Genomic DNA, 6269 nt, shown 5'->3' with positions numbered 1-6269 from the left:
GCCTTCTAAGATGATTGATACTAAACTTCCAATCTCTTTTATAGTTATTAGTTTATTTAGGCCTTATTTCTCTTCTTAGAGGAATAATAGTTTTTTGTTTTCGGATTTTTTGTTTTTGTTTTTGTTTTTGTTTTGGCCAGGATGTATTTCCTGTAGATTTTCTAATTATTTGGCATAGAGTTACACATAATATCCTCTTTTAATTGCTATCATTGGTAGTTATATTTCCTTTCTCGTTCACAATTACTGTTTATTATTATTTTTTATATACTTTACCCTTTATTCAGGTTTGCCAAGATATTTTTTCTATCCTATTTTATTGATCCTTTAAAATTCTTTAAACTATTTTTGACAAATTGTTATTTTGTTTAGTTTTTTTTTTAAGTTTATTTATTTTGAGAGAGAGAGAGAGCAGGGGGAGGGGACGGAGAGATAGGAGAAAGAACATCCCAAGCAGCCTCTGCACTGTCAGCGGGAGGCCCACACAGGGCTCATATCTCACAAACCATGAGATCATGACCTGAGTCACACGCAAGAGTCAGACGCTTAACCTACTGAACCACCCAGGGACCCCTATTTTGTTAATTTTAGATTGTAAGTTTTATGGAATTTTCCTTCTATTTTATTTTGGTTTACACAATTCTTAAACTAATTTTAAATTTTGAATATTTAATTCATTTTTCTTTTTTTTTTAAATAATAAAAACCTTTAAGACTCTACAATTCACAGGGCACCTCGGTGGCTCAGTCAGTTAAGTGTCTGACTTCAACTCAGGTCATGATCTCATGGTTTGTGGGTTGGAGCACTGTGTCAGGCTCTGTGATGATAGCTCAGAGCCCGAAGCCTGCTTTAGATTCTGTCTCCCTCTCTCCCTGCCCCTCCCCCACTCACACTCTGTTTCTCAATCTCAAAAGTAAATAAAACGTTAAGAAAAAAAGACTCTACGGGGCGCCTGGGTGGCTTAGTCGGTTAAGCGTCTGACTCGCTTAGGTCATGATCTCGCGGTTGGTGGGTTCGAGCCCCGCGTCGGGCTCTGTGCTGACAGCCAGCTCAGAGCCTGGAGCCTGTTTGCGTCTGTGACTCCCTCTCTCTCTGACCCCCCCCTGCTCACACTGTCTCTCTCTCTCTCTCTCTCTCCTAGAAATAAATTAAAAAAAAAACATTAAAAAAAAAGAAAAAAAGACTCTACAATTCCCTTTGAGTACAGCTTAGCAGTATTCCTATATCTGGTATGAAGTGTTTTATTCATAAGATTGTAGACAACTTGAAATTTCACCTTCTGTTTTTACTTATTTAAGAAAGTGTTTCTTAATTTCCAAAGTGGTTACATTTTCCTCTTATCTTTGTTGCTGATAGTTTTTTTTTTAATTTTTTTTAATGTTTTATTTATTTCTAGGTGAGAGAGAGAGACAGCGTGAGCAGGGGAGGGTCAGAGAGAGAGGGAGTCACAGACTGAAACAGGCTCCAGGCTCTGAGCTGGCTGTCAGCACAGAGCCCGACGCGGGGCTCGAACCCACGAACCGTGAGATCATGACCTAAGCGAAAGTCGGACGCTTAACCGACTAAGCCACCCAGGTGCCCCTGTTGCTGATAGTTTTACTGGGTTATGTTCAGAGAATGCAGGCTATGTAATCTCTACTATTTGGAGCCTAAAAGATTTTTTAAAATATTCTTATATTGGGGCACCTGGCTGGGTCTGTCGGTGGAGCCTGAAGCTCTTGCTCTGGGGGTCATGAGCTCAAGGCCCATGTTAAGGATAGAGATACTTAAAAATAAAATCTTAAAATATATACTCTTGCTTTTTTTTTTTTTTTGCTGCAATGGCTTTTATTACATTCACAAGGTTATGCAGCTATGATTACATTGTCATCACCTCAAAAATAAGTCTCATATCACTTAGCAGTTATTCCCTCCAGCCCTTACCCTTCCTAAGGTCCTAGGTAGCCACTAATCTACTTTCTGTCTCTATAGATTTGCCTATTCTAAATATTTCATACAAGTGGAATTATATAATATGTGGTATTTTTGGTTGGCTTTTCTCATTCAACATAATGTCTTTAAGTTTCAGGCATTTTGTAGCATGTATCAGTGATTCATTTTTTATTGCTGAATAATATTCTATTCATGGATATAACTACAGTTTATCCATTTATCAGTTTATACATTTGGCTTATTTCTACTTTTTACCTATTATGAATAATGCCATTTTCTTTTTGTTTGCACTTATCTGGCATATATATTTTAACATATTTTTAAATGTTTATTTATTTATTTTGAGGGGGGGTAGGCAGAGAGAAGGGAGAGAGAGAATTCCAAGCAGACTCTACCCTGATGGTGCAGAGTCCAAAATGGGGCTTGATCCTATGATTCAGCCATCCAGGCGCCCCTGTCTTGGCATATATTTGACCACGTATAAATCTGTTTTCATTCATTCTTTTCTTTTAAGTAATCCATACAACATGGAGCTCTAACTCATGTCCCTGAGGTCAAGAGTTGCTTGCTCTATGGACCTAGCCAGTCAGGCACTCCCATTCATTTAGTTAATCAATCAATTAATTAATCAAAGTAGGCTTCACGTCCAGGGCAGAACCCAATGAGCTTGAACTCATGACCTTGAGATCAAGACCTGAGCTGAAATCAAGAGTCAGCCACTTAACCAACTGAGCCACCTGGGTGCCCCGCATTCATTTATTTATAATCTTTCTTTGTCACATTGTTTAGGTTGGTTTAAAAAAATCCAATTTAAAAATATCTATTTGAAAGGGGGAATTCAGCCTGTTTATTGTATAATAACAGATACATTGGATGTTATTCCTTTTGTCCTATTTTATGCTTACTATTTATTCTACTTTATTATTTCCTTTGTTCTTTCCTTACTTTTCCTGCCTTAATCACATTTCCTTATCTTCCTGCTATTTTAGTAATCTCTGCACCCAAAGTGGGGCTCAAATTCACAACTCTGAGATCAAGAGTCACATGTTCCTTCTGACCAAGCCAGCCAGGCAACCCCCCAGCCCCTGCTTTTCCCTGTTATTTTAGAAGCTCTACTATGCTATTCACTTCTACAGTTGCCACCTTCCCATTGCTAACCAATGTGTATTTTTTTTATTAACATACCACAATTAAATAATGGCTAAGTCTTTAGGGCACATTTATTTCTCTGTTCTTTCCCATTCTCACTGCCTCCATTTTGCTACACTAGATTGACATTTCTAGTCCAGGTTTCGTGTTTGTTTTTTTATATTCTACTGTTCTAATTAGGTTAATTAGATTTATCTTTAATTCATTTCTTCATTTTTTTAAAAGAGAAAGGAAGAGAATCTATTATCATTATTTTTTAAGTTTATTGATTTATACTGAGAGAGAAAGAGACAGCGCGGGTGGGAGTGGGGCAGAGAAAGACAGAGATTCCTAGGGAGGTTCCATGCTGCCAGTGCAAAATCCAACTCAGGGCTTGAACCCACAAAACCAGAAGATCATAACCTGTGCCAAAACCAAGAGTCATATGCTTAACTGACTGAGCCACTCAGTTCCCCCTATTAATTTTTTAACGTTTATTTTTGAGAGAGGGAGAGCATGAACGGGGATTGGAGCAGAGAGAAAGGATCTCTCAGAGGCAGAAGATCTGAAACAGGCTCTGCAGGCCACTTCTGTTTCTATCTTCCCAGGCTCCTCTCTTTCAGAGCCCTTTTCTGACCCAAACCAGATGTGGGCATTTCTTCCTTTGAAGCCCACAAGTTTCCTTGTTTGTATCTCTTCTGCTACTTACTTCATTCACTGGGCCTTGTATTACTGAGGTTTCAGTATTTTTATATGTTCACCTCTCCCCTCTTCTCTTTCTAGGAGCACATAGTCCCTGGCACATAATACACACTGAACTGAAATTACCAGAATGTACTATATGGGTCAAGGAATTGCCTACTTGGCAAAATTAAAAAAAAAAAAAATAAAGCAGACTTTGATTTAGTGAGGACTCTTTTGTATTTTTATTATTTGCATCTAAGAGGCAACATGTTTGTAGAGAATAATTGTCTTCATCATGCCTTAAATAAGCACATTCCCCAGAAACCCACTTCTAGAAGCAAAACATTTATCACTCACTAATGATATGAATAACTATTCTTCATTGAGGGCTTCCTACTCTCCATTGCTACAGTATCCTGGGAATTTTGATCTGTTTAGAAACTAGGCTTAAAGAAGTGGTAACATGGATTTTTCATGTGTCATTTTCCTGTTACTTCTCATTCCATCAACTAGAACCAGGTGTTTAGATTGTAATCACTATGGTGTTGTAATAAGTCATAAATGCTAATTTAGGAGGGGAAAGCCATTTAAATACCTCTTCTGCTTAAAAAATTTTTTCTCTGTCCTTTTGTTTTTATTCTCATTTGTTCAATAAATATGTTTCAAGAGCTTGGTATAGCTGCCTCCATGCTGGTGCTAGAGATGTATACTGCTTCTCCCTGGGGTCATGGGTTTGTGGGGAACAGAGAGGCAAACACCAGAGTGATTGCACTCTGATGGAGTAGCTACCGGTGACTGGAGAAACTGGAAGCAGACCTCTTACCCAGCCTTGAGTAGCAAGGAAAGTTTCTCAAAGACTATGAGTTCAGAAAACTGTAAGGCTGAGGAAGAGTTAGCTAGAAATGGATGGTGGAAGAAGGAAAGGGCGGGAAAAGAGGATACTAAGCAGAAAAAACAAATGCCAGAGAACACCTGCACATTTGAAGAAGTGAAATTATTTCAGAATGGTTGGAGTGTCCTGGCAAGAGACAAAGCTTTTTTGTCTTTCTTCTGTTTCATCATCATTATTATTATTTTTAAAAGAAATACAATGTCAAGGCACTGGTGGTTTAGCCATCTGGCAAAACAGTTCCTCTACTGCAGTTAGTATCAAGCTGACCCGAGCTAGCTATGGCTCTTAGGAGCTGAGCTTAAAGGCCTGGCCCTGGCCTCCTAACCTAGATACTTAAGTGCAGAGACAGTGTCTGATTCTCTTTGCTCTGTCCCCAGCTTTGGCACAGTACCAGGCAGCAGTCAGAGCTCAGTAAATATTAGTGGGATGAATAAGATGGCCACCCAGAACCCTGGAGAAGATGAATATTACCCTTTGGCACATTTTTGACAGCTTGGGTTCCTTCAGGTGGGTTCTGGGGTGTCCTTGAGCAATTAAGTTGTTAACTTAGTTGCAGGCCTCCTGTGACAGATTTGCTAAGGAGAACCTACTCACAGAGCAGCCATGCCCTTGATACTGTCAGCCAATTAATTCTTTAAGTACTTCAAGTTAGGAAAGACATGCTGATTTGATTTTATCTGTCTTTTAAGACTGATCATCATATCCCATTCCAGCTGGACTTCCTTTCCTCTTCTTCCCTCCTCCGTTACCAATGGTAAAGGATCTAATTACCTCATCACCCTGTAATTTATTTATGAAAAGGCTGAGGTTAAAAAAAAAAGAACAAGGAAACTCCTGGGCCCTTGGGGATCTTCTGTAAAAGCCTTCTTTTCCCCATTCCTTACCTTATGCCTAATAAAACCTCCTTTTCTGTCTCTGGCAAGTTGGAATTGTTCTTACTTACAAATTTAAATAAATAAACTTCCCTCCCAGGGCTGAGTGGAGGCCAGCCTTGTGGGTTAAGCCTAGCCTGGGGACTCCCAGTGGATCAACTAATCTATCAACAAGAATTCATTGATCCCACAGGAAGCTGCTTTCAAAACCAGCACGTAGCTCCTGGACGTCCTGGCTCCCTCTTCACAAGACATGTGGGGAAGATGATTGTCTTTCGCAATTTTTAATTTTATTATTACACAAGTAATACATGCGTAAAATTCATCTTTTTAAAAAGTTCGTAAGACATATAAGTATATAGAATAACAAGTGAAAGGCTTTTTTCCTCTTTCCTTGCATCCCATTCCGCTTGAGACGGTATCCTTTTACTCAGACCTTTAAACAATGCACTTTCGTACACGTATACTTAAATAAACACCTCATTAAAAAATAACGTAAATGGGATCACAACGTAGGTGATTATTCATTTTAAAGCAATATGTCCCGGACATCTTTCCAGTCAGACCTCACAGATCTGTTTTAATGGCTGAAATAGTGTTCTACATTATTTATCCATTTCCCTACTGATGGGCCTTTAACACAGTTTCAAATTTTTTCAGTATTACAAGCTATGTTGCAAGCACTGGTCCTTTGATAATTATCCATTCAACCATGTGCCACGCACTGTACTCGGGGTTACGAATAGACAAAACAGACACCT

This window comes from Crocuta crocuta, unplaced genomic scaffold (assembly GCF_008692635.1).
Source record: "Crocuta crocuta isolate KB4526 unplaced genomic scaffold, BGI_CrCroc_1.0 scaffold348, whole genome shotgun sequence".
Taxonomy (NCBI): Eukaryota; Metazoa; Chordata; class Mammalia; order Carnivora; family Hyaenidae; genus Crocuta; species Crocuta crocuta.
Note: the sequence above shows the minus strand (reverse complement) of the source record.